The sequence below is a fragment of the Urocitellus parryii genome, chromosome 5 (assembly GCF_045843805.1).
Source record: "Urocitellus parryii isolate mUroPar1 chromosome 5, mUroPar1.hap1, whole genome shotgun sequence".
NCBI lineage: Eukaryota > Metazoa > Chordata > Mammalia > Rodentia > Sciuridae > Urocitellus > Urocitellus parryii.
Window position 1 is genome coordinate 100,022,349 of NC_135535.1, and position 20,435 is coordinate 100,042,783.

General features: G+C 36.1%; 1 pseudogene; it reads left to right on the forward strand.

Annotated features, from left to right (window-relative positions):
* The first annotated feature begins 3,382 nt into the window (after positions 1-3,382).
* On the forward strand, positions 3,383-11,700 carry LOC144255017 (killer cell lectin-like receptor subfamily B member 1; annotated as a pseudogene).
* Positions 11,701-20,435: the final 8,735 nt, after the last annotated feature.

The window sequence follows — 20,435 nt, forward strand, 5'->3', positions numbered from 1 at the left end:
GGGACAAAATGATGAGTAGAGTCACCCCTGGTGATCTTCTTCCTCCAGTCACACCCTGTCTGCCCACTATCACCCATTTATTCCATTCAAGTGGATTTATATACTGATTAGGTTATAGATTTATAAACTGAGCAGTTATCCACTGAAAATTCTTCATTGTCTCACAATGAGCTCTTAGGGGACACCTCATATTCAAACCTTACCCAGTACACTGTGCCATAACTCCTAAAAATCTTAAAAATTCGGATGAGGTATATAGCAGAACCATTGTGCTATCATAAGTAAAATGACTGCTCATTATTGAGTAATAAGATAGTTGAAAAGCATTTCAATTGATTCATTAAAAAGTGAGTTGTAAGACACACATCTCATTTCATAATGATCCTTAATGGTTTTTAGGGAACAACTGTGTACCCCACGACTGACAAAATAAACATTTTCAGCTGTGAATGGATCCTTCCTATAAAGGGGTTCAAGGCCTGAAGACTGCTTTCACTGTCATGTAATTTTTCGGACCTAATATAATTCTGTTCTGATCACAGTAAATGACTTTGGGGAAATACTTGAGTTTCTTCTTCCTTTTCATTTTTAATGTAAGAAAGTCAGGTTTGCTGGCATTTAAGTTCCTGCTCTAAGGCTCTAGACCTGGAAATCCTTGATATAGTTGAAAAATGCCACAGGATCAAGTCCTCCACTTTCTCTAATTCTGAGAGATTTCAAATACTTATCCTCATGTGGAGATTCATTATATCCATGTGTGCCTTTAGAACTAAGTTAAGAGTATTCTGTTGATCTTCTTTTCATTCTTTTTCTGTTGTATTATTAATAATTCTTTCCCAAATTTGTAGCCTCACTTTTTTGTATGTCACAATTTTCTTTGGGGCACAAATATTTTAGAAATACCATCTTTAGTTCAATTCAAATAGTATTAGGGACTTTTTGGTATGAATGAATGAACTTTGTATTAGGCATTATTTATCTTAATTGCTTAGTATTTGGGGAATATCCTTATGTTTGAACCTTACATAAGTGCCTCATTTGCTTCACCCTGGGCTTGGCTCCCAAACAAGTGGAACAGGAACAAATAAGCCTTGCCAGAATTTTGTTATAGAACAGACCAATTAATTAAAAAGATAGATAACACATGTGTAAGTAAAGTGGACACCAGTAAATGGATTAGCTCAATACTTTATGGAGAAAAACCTCAAAGAGAATTGTGGGGGGTGGGACATAATAGAGACAGCAAAGCATTCAGATAAGGCACTTCCTTTTCCTGAACTTGCCTCATAGAACTTCAAACTTGCCCTTATGCACAAATTTCTTCCATATTCCCCAGTCTGCAATGGACAGACAGGTGGTATATGCTGATTTAAGCTTATCCAGGGGCCAAGGCTTTGAAAGGTCTGTACCTCTATCTCTTCCCCAAGGTAAGTGGCTTTATGTGTCCTTTTGGCTTTTACATAATCAGAGTCAGATTTTCCTTTTAAGTTCATGGTTTTAAGTTATTTCTGGAAATAAAATTGTTGTTATAAAATATAAGTCATTCTATGTTAGTGTTAGGTGTAGTATAGTTTGCTTGAAGATAATGATTCTGGACAAAAAGGTGTGTAAATTTTTCTTTTATCAAGGTATTCAGCATGAAATATGATCATGTGGTTTACTGAGTCTGAGATGAATTACCCTAAAACATAATATTTTACATATAAGAACAAAGAAAAATTTTAAGAGTGATATTGCAAGCATGCTGTAATAACAACTTAGATTATTCTAAATCCCTCTATAAAATAATAATCCTACAATTAAATTGCAGTGCAGTTGCATCTACAGCTTTCTATCAGGATACAAAGTTCAGATTTAGTAATTAACACCCTCTTCCTTCCAAAGAGAAGGGAGATAGTCATATTCAAGATCAAAGACTTGAATTATAATTACAACCCAATAGTTTTTAACTTGAAAAGTATAACAACTTAAATGGTCACAAGATACTGGAGCATATTAGTAACAAGCTTGTTTAAATTTTGTTGACATTGGCATACTTCTTTATGTCAGGGGATTTAGTAATCTTAGTGAAAGAAATAGAAAGGCTGAAGAGACATAATATATGATGGCCTGACCTGGGGACACATGAGGAGGCTAGAAATTGAAGCAGAAAATGTGTGTAAAATTGCCATGATGTAGTATTACCTTCTGCAGTCTACAGAAGGTAATACTACATCATGGCAATTTTATACACATTTTATACAACTAGGACATTAATAGCATTACAATTGATTTCCAAGTTGATATTCATTTCATACTGGGACAGTCATATGAATCAGAACTTTTAGTAATTCTTGTTATAAGTTTGAAACTATTAAATTATCAAAGTCATGAAGAAGAAAGTCTTACAATCATCCAACAAGTTGCACTATAATCTATACATTTAATAAGAGGAAATTATAAGATTTTGATAACTACAGGGAAAATTTGAGTGAGCCAGTCATTTTTCTGATGGGACAAAACAAGTCTCTGTTTTCCTCTGTTCAGGCATGGGAAAAGTGGAATGGTGGGCTTGTTTAAAGGGGAATCAGTAAATGAACTGAACATAGAGAAATGTTTTGAGGCTTTGTCCAAACATTACCTTCTGTAATCTTAGAAAATTTGTCTACTCTAATTACAATTGTTATCATACAAAATATCACCATGAATATAAATCTGAAAAAAAATAGTAGAATAAACCAGAGCAAATGGTGTGACTATAGAATACTGAAGTGATAGTGTGAAGATTGTTCTATTATGGACTCTTTGTCTAAACTGTTCGTGTTGTGGCAAATGTGTAACACAGTGATGAGGTGGATCAAGGCAGTCAAAGAAACCAGAAAGTGAGAGGTGAGCAATGACCTGTTTCACTTGTGGTCAAGTGGCCAAAAAAGGCTTTATGCATCAGGAAAAAAAAGGTAAAAGTTATGGAAACTGCCTCTAGAGGTTATTTATTCATTCAAAAAGAAGCATCTGCACATGCCAAGAATGCTCTAAACACTAAGGACAGGGAAGAAAACAAGATAGAGAATTTTTTTGCTGCATACCATTTCTATTGCCCTGGAGGTATGCAAACAATTATCAAAAGCCAAAATCTGTGTAGAAGACTTGATGGTACTAAGTGCTAGTGAGAAAAAAGTTTCAAGAGCAAATTAGTATTTAGGTGTTTGAGATGATGTCACAGAAAACACAAAAATTATTAACAACCTGCACTAGAAGATGATATGGAAGTCAAGACCTGAGGAAAGTGAGGGACAAAACCATGTTCTGGGACAAAAGCCTTCCAAGAAGTTGGATGAGCAAATGCAGAAACATTGGGATGAGAACACACATGTTCATCAAGTAGGAGGAATATGCAGGCAGCATGTATGAGCAGATGGAGAGAAAATCAGGTAATGCTGACCCAGATTGAAGAGGGATTTTCAAACCATTTTGTATACTCATGTCTGCTTGATGGAAATCTATTTAAAGGTTTAGAACAATGGATATGATATAATATACTGCTTATACCAAATACGAATTAGCCCTAAGCAGGTACCTCCAGGTAACTAAAGTTCACCTGGCCTCTTCCAGTGCTCAGCTGTAACTCCATAATCTCAGCAGAAACTCTTACATCAGAGAGCAGGCACAAGACACTCCATTTGATTCCTTAAATTTTAGCATGAATGAATAACATATTTTAAAATTCACTTAAATTGCCTTAAATTTTTTTTGGACAAAACAAAAACTACTGTTGATTGAATAGTTACCATGTCCCTGACAGTAGACTTAGAATTTTAGAATTATTTTATATAAATTTCTACAAAAACTTATGAAGTAGATATTATCCACATTTTACAAGTGAGAAAATTTGTGGTGTATGAAGATTGTCTCAAATCTCAGGTCTGCTAGATTTTGGGAAAAAACCCTAACAACTCTGTTATTAATCAATGCTATACTAAGGTGATAAGCATTAATGTAATGACTGTATGAAATTTTCTTCGTTTGCAAAGAAACTTGAAGTTCCAAGGAGAGATGAGTAAGGAAGAAAAAAGACAGAAGCGTAAAATAATGTACATATAGAAAACTAGAAGGAAATCCATCCTAGTGCTATTTTAGGCTTATTCACTGGGTTGGGTCACTCTGGGTCACAATAGCTTTTAGTATTATTAGATATTCTAGACCAATACTGCCCCTGGGGCCTTGGAGTCTCCAATCCCCACCTCCACTTATTCAACAGGTGCCAAATAGTGCCAGATGATAACTTACATTCCACATTTTTGAGTCTAATGTAATGTTTCCTTCCATAGCATTCCTTTGTCATATTTTACTCTACAGCCATTCCTCAGCATCCACAGAGAACTGGGTTGAGAATCCCTGTATATTCCAAAATCTGTGGATGCTCAAATCACATTTAAAATATTGTATTATTTGCATACACCTTATGTGCATACTCTTGCATACTTAAGTAATATCCAGATTACTTAACAGTAACTAAGAGAATTTAAACACTATTTAAATAGTTGCTAAGGTGCATTGTTCAGGGAATAATGACAAGGAAAAAAAATATATATATATTTTCAGGACGGGTACAATATGTTTTGCCTGTGAATATTTTTGATCTGCAGTTATTTTAATGTGCAGATATAAAACACAAGGATAAGGGGGTTGATTGTTCTAAATTCTGTTTCTTTGAGAACAGTTTAAAAAAGCTAACTCATGTGTATGAATGTCATAATTTTAATGGGAGAGACCATTAGTGTTTGTGTACAATCTGAGTTATACAACTCAATTTCCCCCAGTGGCAGTATTGAAAAAAAAAGTAGAACTTGCCATATAGATCTTTTTGGAATATGTAATGTAATGAGAAAAAAAGATATTATACATATTGGATATTGAAATTTTTTTAACATTTAAATCAAACCAGGTAATCATCTACACTAAGAAATATTAGAAAAATAGAAAATATATATGTTGACAGCTACAGATAAATTAGAAAACCTTTACTTCTAATGGTCTTGGCCTCAATAATAATTTTAAAAAACAATATATAAAGGAATGTATGAAATACATTATAAATCAAAATGAGAAGATCTTACAATAAAATCACATAAAGGAGGTATTTAAGCATGAGTTTGAGCAGAATAGCTAAGAGATAAACTATTAGAATTATTTCCTGCTAACTTGATTTACCTTGGGGAGCTGTATCCCAGTGTTTCTCTATATTTTTATTTTTGAATAAGTTCCTCTTCATTGTTTTTCCCTATGAAATCCCTGTTTTAACATTGTCTTGAAGCAAAATAAATTGGCATTAGATTAATTTATAATCATATTTCATAAATTAATTAACATAATTTCAATGTCTGACAAACATGAGATACTATATAGTTATTGACATGATTACTTAGAAAAACAAAGATGTCAGGTATTTTGTTGAGACCATGCAATGTTTTAGGCATAAGTACATGTTACATTTAACAACTTCAGTCTCTCCTTATCTGTAGATTTGCTTTTTGCAGTTTCAGTTTCCTGTGGTCAACATTGGTCTGAAAATGTTAAAATAGAAAATTCCAGACATAAACAATTCATGTTTTCAACTGCATGTTGTTCTCAGTAGCAGGATGAAATCTTATACCATCCTTCCCCTGGAAATGAATCACACCTTTGTGACCCGCCTGTTAGTCACCAATTTGAATTTGGTGTTCAAATTACCCTTATCTGAATTGTGGCCCCCAGATGCAAAAGTAGTGGTGTGGACAATTCAGTTGTACTAAGACAAGCCATAAAGAGCTTCCTATAAGTGGTATTGTGAAAGTCCTCTAATTAAGGCAAGAACAAATATCTTATGCTGAGGTTGCTGACATGTGTAATAACAAATCTTCTACCCATGAAATTGTGAAGAAGGAAAGAGAAATTCAGCTGGTTTTGCTTTCTCAGTTTAAACAGCAGAAGTTACAGCCATAATATGTGGTGAGTGCTTGGTTAACATGGAAAAGTGTGTGTGTGTGTATGTGTGTGTGTGTGTGTGTGTGTTAAAGACAGTGAATAAAGAACTTGTTGCTATTCATAGTTTCAGACATCTTTGAATGGGGCTTAAAACATCCCCTCAGTAAGGGGGAACTACTGTAGTTGAAATACTGAAAACCATGTCCTCACTAACAAAACATTCTTCCTTGAATGCCATACATTTTACACAATTTGGAGATGACTATTCTAGAACAGTAAAGCAGAATGGAATTATTGTATATCACTGTTAGGGTCTGTAAACAAGTCAAGATGGCGTCTGGCATTTTGCAAGGGGGAGAGAGCCATTAAGTGTGGAGATTCTTTATTGGTTGACTGCTGTATCTAGTTTATGTTAATTAAGATAAGCTGTGTGTAATGTATATATACCCTTCTTGTCCTACAATAAACGGCTCCCACTCCTGCTGTATCAACCTTCACAAGTTCCTCGTCACCCCCTGGTTACTTTGCTGCAGCTGGACTGCGGCATATCACCAGCACCTAACATAGTACTTGGCACTAAATGGAGCCTCAAAAATACATTTTGAGTGCTGGGGTTGTGGCTCAGCAGTAGAGTGCTCACCTAGCACCTGCAAGACCCTGGGTTCAATCCTCCACACCACATAAAAACTACAGATATTGTGTTCAACTACAGCTAAAAGATAAATGTATATTTAAAAAACACATTTTTAATAAATGAATGTTCTCCTTAGAATGCTTTGACTTATTGGCTACAATAGCATATGCAATTTATTTTTGTATAGCAATTGGGAATTTTCAAAGTGTCCTCACATAGATCGCATTTGATTCTCATACTAATCCTTTATATAGAAAATATGTGCAAGTATTCCTGTTTTATCAATGAGCAAACTCTCAGTTGAATCTACGAATCTATCCTGTGGAATGCTACTTTGAAGATGGTTGATAAAGTTTCTTTCCTGCCCCAAATCCTCAAACTGTATCTCATGGTTTATATGTTGGATTATACAAAGCACCACCTTTGATTTTTGTGCCAGATGTCCTCAACCTAATTTACCAAGTTTTTTGTTTGCTTGTTTATTTGTTTTAATTCCCAGATGTCTCTCAGGGTCCACCTTGGCATTAACTGGCTTGGAAACTTGGCTGTGCTGGGATAATTCTTCTTCTGAGTGTGATTGGATTGAGTGTTCTAGGTAAGTGAAGCAAGGTATTTGCTTCAGAATATCTACTCTATCTCCATCATAAATATAGGTGTATCTTATCATTATTTGGCTATTGTAAATTTATTGAAAGATGAACAAAATGAAAATTTACAAGACAACACTTTGCCCATTTAGCCCATGTCCACATTGGAAACTTCACATTTATTTCCTATTTCTCTTTCTAATTATTCTGAGCATGATTATGTATATTACCCCATAATTGTGCTCCAATAACAGTTGTGACCCAAAGATTGTGATAACAAAGAAAATTAAAAATTCTGATTATGTACCTTTTATTAAGTACCTACTTAATTCCAGATGACAGTAGACAAGACCTCCCTTGGAAACAGCACAATTACACTCATTCTGAAGATGAGAGAGTTCAAGGGACAGTACAAGCAATTTAACAGTTTTAAGTAATTCCCTTAAGCAGATTTATCTAGTAGATAATATGGAAGCTAATATCTGCAGGAGTTTACTTGTTCTGTGTTTTTCTCTTGTTTGTTTATGTAGAATGTCTCCAAACTAGAACCCTTGGTTACCACAATACAATTGGTTTCATCTGTTCACATTAGTTTGTTGAAATAACCTAGCTTCCTTAAAGTGATGACGTATCCATTCCACCACAGATTTGGGTATCTACCCTCTTAATGTATTTTCCCCTTTATTTAGTGATATCCTTAACACAAAAACACCCATGGAAAAGAGCAGTGTGGATATTCAAGAGAAGAGGAATTATACAACAGGTAATTTTGTGCCTTTAATTTCCTAAGAATAAGCTAATAATCAAGAGTAAAACTAAAACAGACACATGGACAGAGGGAGCACCAATCTATAACAGAGAGGAGTGTGTGTAGATGGGGAAGAGATAAGGAAAGGAAGACATTCCAGAAACCATAAAAAGAACAGGCAAAATCTCCCCCACCAGATTCCCTGCTCTGGGACCCCTTCTCTTTGGAGAAGTCTATCTCTGTATCTCTGTGGCTTTTGTAATAAACCTACTTCTTGCTTGCTACCTCTGTGTCCTGTTCTGCAATTTTTTGTTGAAAAGAAACAACAAACCCAGCACCCTTAGATGGTAATAGTCATAATCAAAGACTTCTGAGTATTTATAACAATGTGTATGTGTGGTTGTTTGGGGTGCAGCAGGGACAGATTAGAAATACAACACTTATTTATTCCTTGTTTATTTTTACTGTAGAGACACCACATCAATTACAGTGCCCTAAACATTGGCTTCAGCTCCGAGATAAATGCTTGACTATTTCTAGTTCTTTCAAAACTTAGAATGACAGTCTAGCTGACTGCTCCCAAGGAGAATCCAGTTTGCTGCTCATCCAAGATCAGGAAGAATTGGTAAATTGTTAATTAAAATTCTTTATATAACTTAACACTTTTTAAAGACTGCATCAAGACAGCTGGACTTCAGCCAAAGTTTCTGTGCAATGGAAGTAGAAACTTTGACTTCAAGAAGCTCATAATTTGGGAGACGGAACAGTCATATAACAATTTAATATAATATAATAAATTCAAAAGAAATAGAAATATATGTAGAGAGAAATATCACAAAGAAGAAAGAAATAACTCATTGGGGAGTTTGGGAATTAGGAAAGACTTCAGAGAGGAGGTGTTTCTTGAAGTACACTTTAGGGGATGAGGAGAATACAAATCATGGTTAGATAAACAGGTTCAATATTAAGTCATGTATTTTGTTTCAATTATAGAGATTCATACAGAACCTGATTAAGAATGAAGGAAATCTGTATTGGATTGGACTAAATTTTACATTATCAGAGAAGAAGTGGAAGTGGATAAATGGTTCTATATTAAATCATGACAGGTGAGCTTATTTGAATATGTAGTTCACATCAGGTTCACATTGCAAAATAGTAACATTAATGAATATTGAAGATTGAATTTTATAGTGTTAATTTGGCTCAGACATTCTCCATAGGTTCAAAATAGGCTGGGAAGATGAGTAACTCCAAAGTTGATTGGAAAATACTATGTATGAAAAGACACCAGCCCTTTAGAAGAACATATGTTTGCATCTTCAATGGAGTGTTAAAGGACAAGGACTAACTCTTTGGAAGGGATACATAAATTTCTTTTTAAAATGTCTCCATTGAGACTATTGGAGAGTATTTTTAAAATTGTGATGAAAAAGAATCATAGTGGATCATGAACCAACTCAGTAGGTCACAACCAGCATAGAAAAAATAAAAGATTATAAAGGAAAAAATAGTAAATATCAGAGTATGGAACTTGGATGCAGGACAGGGACTACCTGCATTGAGGCAAACATTATAGTATATTTAGCCAGTGTTATGAAAGAGACAGTTATTTTGAGGAATGTGAGAATATATGCATAAGCCACAGAGAAGCCACTTGTTATTTTCTCTTAAGTATCTCATTTTTTTCTTGAATAATATTGTCAAGAGAACCCTCAATATTAAATTACACATTTTTTTAACAGAATTCATGGATAGTTGTATAGCAAAGAGCAGAGTATTCTTTTCTTGCACAAGCAAAAGCACATAGGGATCCAACCAAGTTTCACATTCAATGAGTTTTTATCGAGAGATGATATTGAGTGTTAGTTTAGTGGATCTTGAACAATTTAATTAAATTTGCATAAATTGAGACTTAAAATGTATTTTTTAATCAATCAAAAAACAAGAGGTTGAAATGTAAAACAATGGAACATTCAGGGTTATGTACAATACAGTGCTAATGTATTAAGTATGGACAATATTAAACATTAAAAAGAATGTTGGCTTAATTGGCAAATTTTGACATTATAGAGCCCATCTTCTAAAATATTTTTAAATATGAGATTTTAAAATGAAGATTATTCAAAAATAATTTAACCCTTTTGAAAAAGAAAATATATATCTATTTAATTAATTCTATCCTGATTTTTCATCATTTTTTTCTGGGCATTTCTTCTATACTTTATTTATATTGAAATTAAGTTTGAGTTCAGTGTGCTGGCACACACCTGTAATCCATGTTACTTGGAAAGCTGAGAAAGTTCAAGGCCAGCTTCAGCAACATACAAGACCCTGTCTCAAAATAAATTAAAAGGTCAGGGAATGTAGTTTAGTGATTAAAGTCCCTTTAGTTAACTGGGCTATGATGTAAAAGGCTTATTTCATTGTAGTCATAATAAAAATAAAATTTGAAAACATGTAAGTGTTTGTGAAGAAATATATGCAGTGGATGGATTAAATTCATTTGAGCCTCCTACTTTAGCCTGAGGATAAAATTGGATACTTTGAGATGTAGTCATCAGGTCCACCTTAGAAGCCATCATGGTACACTAAAAGGGAATTCAGTTAAATTCTGAATTGATTTCAACTTTCCAGAACCTTGTTTTCAAATAAAGGGAAAGAAGGGAGAGGATAATATATTTCTATAGAATTATTTGGGAATTAAAGAAGGTAATGTCTGAGAATTCATCAGACATCTGGTTAGGGAAGGACCAGCAAGCCATTGAGGGCCTTTGGAAAGAGAGTCACTGACTTGGCCAGATTTGCCTTAAAGAATTTACCCCCCAAATTGAAGAAATACTTCAAAGGATGTGAGACATAAAATCTAGGGCATGTTTCCAATAGTCCAGTTAAGGAAAGTCCACGGTTTGACCAGAAGGCTGGCACTGGAATAAATCAGATTAGCTGCTCAGGCCCAATGGGAACATGAAGAAGAGGAACAAAGGAGAAAAACAAAAGCCATGATGGAGCCCTGACCACTGCCTCTACCACCTTCTGTTTGAGACAAACATAAGTGAGCCTTAAATTCACCTCTCCCTTGCAGCCAACCCCATATTAGCCCTTCCCATTGTTCAAATTTTATTCCTATCCCCACCTACAATAAACCACAATATCCATTGTTGTTGGAACTAAAGTAGGTTGAAGCAGATACCCACCAACCTCTGCTTGGAATGAGGATGAAAGAAGCCCTGACTACATGCACATGAACTGCATCTCCATTCCCCTGCATCCACTTCTACAGACCTTACATAGGCTTTCTTCATCAGGTCTCAGTTATCAAAACAGACTTTGGTTAAGCATTGTCATACATTTATGTTTCATCTCAGTGCCTCACCCAAACATGTGGTTATAACTGATATATTTAAGAAAAATGAGGCTCAGTGAAGTCAAGAGACTTCACAGAATGTATTATAAAATAGGGAGGTTTAATTCCCTGTTTCCAAAGCTTCTATATATGTGTGTATTCATTCTCAAGTTTCTTGTTAGAAGGATTCTTTCCAAGTGAAGATGAAGTTCCAGGGATTTATATTAACTTTATCTTAAAATTTTATATCATTATGTTTGAGAAAATCCCAAACAGTAAGAGAGGTTTTTCTTTTTCTCCTCAGATTACAAATTTTTGGTGAAAATAAAGAAAACAGCTGTGCTGCTATCTCAAGATGAAGGTATTTTCTGAGATCTGTAATTCAGAAAACAAATGGATCTGTGAAAAGAAACTAAAGCCTGTCAGAAATAAAGTATCTTGACTATGAAGCCCATCTCATTTTTAAAAATTTTTTCATTACAGATCTCTGTGATTTTAATTCTGTGTATTGTAAAAACTATAGATTTAGAGGCATAAAGTGAACAACTGCAGATAATTCTAAAACTATAAGGAATCTTACAGAATGTCCAATCCATGCATTCTGTAAGTGAAAATAAAAAGACACAGACATATCATTTTAAGAGACAGTGATATGCTATGGAAAGCAGACCAGGACAGCTGAAAGGAAGTGAATTTTAATCCTGAAGAGACAATGTGGCCTTTGCTAATCCCCCTAAGCCTCAGCTCAGATGAAGTGTACTAAATTATTCCTAAAGTCCTATGCAACTCTTATACTCTGTCTTATTCTGTACTATATCACACAACTGAGTTGTGGAAGAACATGATGAAAATCCTCTCTCTCCACTCTGACACCAGATCCATAAATAAAGGGGTCTGGGAAGGAGTCCACTGTAGTCTGGATGTCCCCTTCAAAACTCTTGCTGAAATTTAATTGCCATTGCAACAGTATTCAAAGGTAAGCCCCTTAAGATATTAACCCATGCAGGCCCCACCATTACCAATTGGCTTAATACTGTTACCATGGGAGTGGTTGTTAGGAAAGAGAGCTCTCACCATGTCATGATGCAGCAAGAAGCCCTCACCAGGTGTTGGCATTCCCAGCCTTCAGAACTGTGAGAAATAACTTCTTTTTCTCTCAGGTCTTCTGTTATAGTAACAGAAAATGGACTAATACAGGTTTTTGGCTCTTCTCACCCTTCCACAGGCCTTCCCATTTTAATTTTCTAAACACTTCCTTTCTTCCACGTCTCCTTCTTACTAGGGCTCACAAACTATACCCAAAATGTAATCATATCTTTCATTATTCTAATAAAAAAATGACATGTTCTCTTCAGCTCTTCAGTTGGGTGAATTAAAGTAAAACCACAAAGAAGTGTTTATTTTTTTAGATCCCTTGAATGTTCACTTTTCTAAAAATATGCACATTTTCCTATGGAGACAAGTAATGATATTGAATTTACTATAAATTAATAACATTTCTGTAAAAGTAGACATATACTTACACTAATAATTCAATGCCAAATTAAATTATATAAATTCAAGTAGTATAATGGCCAAAATATCTTGATTTTATGTCCTAAGATAGAAAATTTATAATACTTATTAATATGTTTTCACATGCCATAAGTATATTAAAATCTAAGTATAATTTATCTTATGAAAACTACATGGGAAACAAATTATTTAGGAAAACATCTTAAGTGAAAACATCATTATAAAACAAAACAACACATAATAATAGTGATATTTTAAAGTTATGACACCTCTGGGATAAGACATGTAATGACACTAACAGAATAGAAATCTGAAGAAATGTTTCCATAACTGACAATGTGCAATCACACCTCTTGGAAAGGTGACCATAATAACATTCTAAAATGATTTAGGATAAGACTCTGTAAGTCCATTCATTTAGCTCAGAATTTATTCTACATATTGACCTTTTCCACCCCCTCCTTAGGACTAAAGGCAAATGAACCTAAAGCATATATCTACAAGAAAGTTTTCCAGTGAAGCTAACTTAAGAAGTTAAATAATCTATCATTGTCATTTCTATTTCAGTGTTAAATAATTAACTAAATTAATATTAGATACTATACTGCTGAGATCCCCTCAAAGAATAAATTAAGTAAAACTCAGAGTATAAAGGAAGTAAAATCTACATGACTTTCATGTCCAACCATCTCTAAGTAGATTTAAAAAACATTAGGTCTTAGGGCAAAATATTTGGTTGCAGTATTTGAGTAAATGTTCATTGAAATGATTTGGAACTCTAAGTCATAACCATAAAAGATACTTAGTATAGCACTCAAGGGAAGAATTTACAGTGTTGGTGGGAATGAAAACTGATATAGCCTTTATAAGAAATAGTATGGAGTTTCCTAAAAAAAAAAAAAAAAAAAAAAAATAGAACAACCAAATGATCCAGTAATTCCACTTCTGGATATAAGACAAAAATCTGAGTTGCACCAAACATAATTATAAAGGCTGGTATACTGAAGGTGGCAGAAATATAAGGGCACTTAATCAATGTACAACTAATTATAAGCCAAAGCCAAAGAATAGACTTTCACTTTCCTAAATATATGTTAAAACCTTGACTAATGACCCCTAGTGGCCAAACCCTGAAGCTACCTCCTCTCCTCTGTACACACTTTCCACACTAAATCTAATTAATCCAGAAGCAACAATTACTTCTATTTGTGGACTTCCATCTGATATCAAAATTTCATCTACTTTTTGTTATCCCTTATTTTAGTCAGCTTTTCCACCCCTATGACCAAAAGACCTGACAAGAACAATTTCAGAGGAGGAAAGTTTTATTTGGCACTCATGGTCTCAGAGGTCTCGGTTCCTAGATGGCCACCTCCATTGCTCTGGGTCTGAGGAGAGGCAGAACTGTGGAGGAGGAAAGCTGCTCAAGACAGGGCAACCAGGAAGGAGAGAAAGAGCACTCTACTCACCAGGGACAAAATATAAACCCTGAAGGCAGTCCCCAGTGACCTACCTCCTCCAACCACATCCTATCTGCCTGCAGTTATGGCTCAGTTAATCCATATCTGTGGATTATTACACTGACTAGATTAAAAACTCTCTTAACCCCATCATTTCACCTCTGAATGTTCTTGCATTATCGCACACATGAGGCCACATATAAGAACCTTAACATTCTACCCCTGTTCCCCAAAACCTCATGCCCATCTCACAATTCAAAATACATGGTGCTGCATGCCTATAATCCCAGTGGCTTGAGAGGCTGAGGCAGGAGTACTGTGAGTTCAAAGCCAACCTCAGCAATGGCAAGGCCTGTCTCTAAATAAAATACAAAAACAGGGCTGGGAATGTGGCTCAGTGGTTGAGTGCCCCAGAGTTTAATCCCTGGTACCCCCATCCCTGGCAAAATGCATTTAATCTATTTCCAAGTGTTCTCATAATCTTAAGAGTTCCACCATTACTCAAACATCCAAACCCAAAGTCTCTTGAGCCTCAAGGTAAACTCCTACCATGAGCCTCTGGAAAACACCAAAAGCAAATCACATATATCCAATATATAAGGGCACACACTAGATATTTTCATTATGTAACAAAGAAATAAGAATATAGAAAGAAGGAATGGAACCAAAGAAAGACTGAAACCCAGCAGGGCAAACAAGTCCTGGAGTTCCTCCTCCAGCATCTGGGGCACAGAGCATGGTGATCCTTGCCCCTGAGGCCTTGCTGGTTGCAGGCCACATGACCTCTCTCTAGGCTTGTTTCTGCTAAATTCCTACAGCTTTCTTTCAAAGATACCCCATGTTAATGGCATCTCTTAATCCAGGGCTCTCCAGTGCAGCTTTGGCTTTCTTGCTATATCCTCAGGCACTACCGTTTCTGGGGCAGTCCTGTAGGGACTTCTAACCTGTTGCAATTTGTCTGATCTCCCTGACCTTCCTTTGAAATCTTAGTGGAAGCCTCCAAGACCCTGTAACTCTAGCATCGTGCCTTCCTGAAAAACCAGCACTGAAGGATATGGAAAATGATAACCCAAGACAATGCGACCCGGGAGTAGGAAGGGAGGAAGAAGGCAAAAACATTGATTCCTTTCCAATTATTCCTTTCCCAGTGACAAGACAATCTCTGAGAAGGACGCACACATCAATCCTAAAATGGCAGTCCTGGGGTAAACATTGATTCTTTACAATATAATGACTCCTGGAGTAAAAAGATAAGCACTGAGACCCTCCATCCTTTTCCAGTAAAAACAAGTTTCAAACTTTTTCCTGAACACCCAAACTGACACATTCTGACAATGTCTCCAATGATTAACTCACCTTTCAGTGTAACCTATAAAAACCCAGACTTCTTCTATAACCAGAGGCCATTTTCTACCCAGAAAGAGAGCCCTTCTGATGCCTGACAGCCAAGTAGAAGGCATTGCTGTTCTGTGAGGGCTGCTCCATGGCCTTCATTTGTGCTTACAAGCACCATGATGTTGCTGCCAAGATCTGCCATCACCTCAAGCAGGAGTCAGTAGCTAAACCTCCTGGGACCATGGCTACAGGAACCTCTCAGTATCTGAGCAACTGAACCCAGTGAAACAGCTTCCTAAGTTCCCCTGTGTAAACAGGGTGCCCCACTGGTCTCTTTCCAAAAAAATTTTTACCTTTACTCCCTTGAGCCTGAAATGGGTCTGGTCATACCGATTCCTGAGCTGCTCTTAAGCCAACTTTCCTGTATCTCTGGATAAAGTCTTGAGCATTTCTAAAGGACTAAGGAACATAGGAAAGATCTTCCCTCTCCATGTGCCAGCCGTGACCTTTGCCCACCCTTGATGGAACATCTAAAGAAGGCGGCCTTCTGGGTGGGTTTGGCTCACTCTTGAGCACTCTGAGTTGTTCACTTCTCTCAAGGCTATCACTCCCTCCCTTCCAGGAGCTGGCCAGGCTGAGGGATAAGTGTCCTTGAGCAGATCACTAGGTCCTGCAGGTTGTTAGGACTGAGCTTTCTTTGTTCTACCTTGTATTTAAGGAGGAATAGACTTTGGAGCTTCACCCATGGAAAAGCCACTCTGCCCAGGACTTCCCAGTCAGGACCTGAGGAGCTGCCCAGGACACCTCAGCTGCATGACTTCAGGGGTGGCTGTTCCCCTGAATTGATGATGTATTTTCAGCTCTTCCTCTCTTGCCTTCCACTTTTGCTTTTTTTTTTTTAACTCTTGTTTCCATTTTGTTCCTAAAATAAATGCTATATTGTATAAAGAGGGTCTTCCTTGTCTGTTGGGACTGACCTACTAAATTCAGCAGCTGTACACATACCTATTGCTTTAATGTCACAATTTCTTTACTGAATGTAATGTCTTTAACAACCATAACTTCTTCAACCACAGTTTTACTCACACATTTCTGGTCAAATGGGACAGTTTTCAAATATTGCTGCTCTTCTTTCTGCTTATGATATCACAGTAAACTTGGCAAAAAGCTGCCAGCCGTATCCATATTACCCCCTGAATGCTGGGATACCTTGAAATTTCCTCTGCCACATAAGTTAGTCCATCATCTTTAAATTCAGACTCACAGAAAGTCTCAGGACACAGACACAATGTAGATAACATCTTTGCCAAAACACAACATAAATGGCCTCTTGTCCAATTTCCAATAGAGTCTTCCTCCTCTGAAACCTCACAAGCCCAGCCTTTGTAGTTGTGATATGTCTAATAGGTATTTTGGTCTTCTGAGTTCCCACCAGAATCCCCTATGAAGTGCCACTTACAACAATCTAAAGGTTTGCCAACTTGAATTTCTAAACTATTCAGAATCCCCCCTCCCCTGCACATTCAGCAAACCAGCTCCAAAGATTTTTGAAACACATGTTCAGGTTAGTCATGGCAACAACTTTGCTTCCTGGTACCAATTTCTGTTTTTCTCAGCGTGTGTGTGTGTGTGTGTGTGTGTGTGTGTGTGTGTGTGAGAGAGAGAGAGAGAGAGAGAGAGAGAGAGAGAGAGAGAGAGAGAGAGAGAGATGAGGGAGCCTGAAAGGAAAAAAGGAAAAAGACCCTTTCCACTTAAAGACATGGTCCAGTGACAATGAATCCTCATCATTCTCCAAACACATCCTCACATTTTCTGATTTCACAGTTTAATGCATAAACCTAAGACTCTCTATCACCCAGTTCCTTCATTCTTTCCCTGCTCTGGGATGGCCAAGCAGCCTTCCCCCATATCAGCCAAGCCACAGGCGCAAGTAATTGGAGAGGGCTCAAATTAAATGTTCATTTTTAAAATATTTTTTCTCTAAATCTCTTTCAAAAATATGTAATCTGTTTCTTCCTCTCAATTTTCTGAAATATAATTTGACTTTTTGTAATAAACTCCATTCTGTTACCTTATAACCTCATTATTTTTTTCTTTAATTTTCATTTTGTTTTGGTTTTGTGACTGCTTTTTCCCCTTTCAAACAAGCTAAACAGAATAAAAACAAAAATGATATTAGTCAGAACATGTTTACCCATTTGTTCCTTATTCATTAATTTAAGTTGCTTATTTATTTTTATTTACTTATATTTTTTATTGTTGCTGCTGCCAATCTTATTATGAGGGCCTCTCCAGGGGAATGTAAATTCTGTGAGAATAAGGTCCTTCTTTGTATTCTTATCAATGAATGATTATAAAACAAAATAGATGCTCAGTAATTTTTTTTTTTTTACAAATGAATAGTTATATAATTATGTAGGAGGCCATCCTCGAATGTGATTTGAGTTACCTCCTTGGCTGGGTGAGAGGCGCTTAGGGACAGCTGTGTCAGAGCTTTCCCCACCCTTCTCCAGGTCCAAGGGCTTGTCCGTGCAGAGGCTTGTCTAGCCACTACCCTGAAGACCCAACTGTCACCCCTGACTTTGGGATGCTGCCCCCCTTAATCTTCATTGGATGGGATTTTCCCCAGAATTTTTTGTTCCCCAATAAAAATCCAATCCCTGGCATGTTCTCTCTCTCACTAGCCTGAAAGTAAACCTCACTACCATAATAGGTGGCTTCAGGCTGGAGCTGGGAGGAGCCATCCTGAGCTGGTTTTAAAGGTAATTAGAGTCTTGTCTCTTTAATTTAAAACTCCCTAGTGGTTTCTCACAATTCGTACCTTCTTTCATGAAGCAAGTGTGGGTTGAGGGCTAAATAATTAGTTTCATCTATCTACTGAACTGGTCAGCGTTTTTTGCTTGAGATCTCTGTAAGTTAGCATGTGGTGGTGACTGGGTCCCAAGGCTTTCCTCACACATGTGCCTTGCCTGGAGCCTCAACAGTGTGGCAAGAGTGGTTTCCCAAAAGCACTATTTTTCAAACAGTAAAGCAGAAACACAGAATGATTTGTCAACATGTTGGAGGTAGTCCACTAGTGGAAATAGAGCTGAAGTTTGACTGCCCTCACTTTCACTCTATCTCAACATGCTCAGGGAACTTTCAAAATAAAAATTTGAATACTGTAAAACCAGAGTGTATTTGACCACTAAATATAATGCCAATTCCGAGTGAAATTACTCTCCAGGTAAACTTTTGTTCACAAGTTTGTGTTCACATATTTTTATCCATCACTATTTGCAGATTTAAAGTATGAAAAATATACCCAATTATTATACACTGTTTCATTTAAATTTGGGAAACTAATGTAAAGAAAACAAGCTAGAAAAGCAGAAAACATTAGAAAAGTGGATTCATATGTACATAGAAGTAGCTCCATAACAATTATTTTTGCCTCTTTCTTCACTGATATATAATAAAAACCAGGAAAATGCCTAGCATACGGTAAACTCTCACTGATTATGGAATGAATGAATATACAAAACAAACAAACAAACAAACAAACAAAACTTTAACTCTTCCATGTCAGGGTTTAAGCTCTGTAGGGAATTTTTGGTAATCCATAGGATAATTTTAGAAGATGCTTTATGGGACAAGAATGCTTTCCTTTGTGTTGTTTTTCTGACTGAATGCTCTTATTTTCTTCTTTAACTATTGACAACTGCAGTAATTTTCAAGAATCTACATCTGTCTTCTACGGACCTTCCTATTATTGTTTCAGAATGCAGTAAATACTGTTTTCTTTGAAATTTTATTTCACTTCCAGTCTTGGTATATTGTTTGTATTAAATATATTCTCTGTCAATATTGTACTGCACTAAGCTAAATAATCATTTACTTGGATTTATTTTTAAAATATTTTTATGCCATTTAGCATTTGTTTAGTATTTAATTGAGGTGCTTTTGGTTTGTTCATGTTTTTTCTTAAATTAGGATCCATTGCAGTTACTATTTGAAAACAGACAAAAACCAATGCAGAAGAATAATTCCTAAAGCAAAGCCTCCAAACTGTCAAATAAATCAAATCAAACAAAATGGTAACAAATTGTTCAAAACCATTTCAAATTTAATTCAAGGGATTAATTAAAATACTGCTGAAATAAAGTTAGAATAAATAAGCACAAATATAACTATATGTTGCCATCAGGGTTAGTTGTTTGCTGCATGACTAATCCAACTCAAATTCAGTGACTTAAATCACAATGATTCCACTTTGCTGATGAGGCTGTAGATCAGCTCAACAATTCTACTAGTCAAGTCTTAGGTGATTTTTCCCAGATTGAGTCATGCCTGTGGGCAGCTGACCTATCCTCTGAGGCCCCAGTGAGTCAGACAAAGGACAGTTAGCTTACTGTCCACTTGACTGAGAGAAGCAGAAGTATGTGTTTCTAAATCTCCATCTGATTATTCCAGGTTGTTCACATGACCTCTGGGCAGAGTTCAGAGGGGTGGAAAGATCCTGACTTGCAAATGAACATTCACTTCTCTCACATATTTTTGGACAAATCAAGCCGAAAGTCTTCCCAGATTCAAGGGAAACTAGCTTGTCTTTTGGGCACAAAGTCTCTACAAAGGGCCCAGGTACAAAGAGAGGGTAGAGAAGCAGACATGGGACTAATTTCGACCTCAACATAGGGTGCTTCAAGATTATTTATTTTGTTACATCAGATATAATATAATATATGTGAAAAAATCTCATTTATTAATTGGAACATTAGGACTACATGGCCTCAAATATTATCCAGTATTAAGATTCACAATTCTAAGTTTCACCCACAAAAATTAGGAGTGGGGAAAGGGGGATTTTAATCAATGAAATGGATGTCAA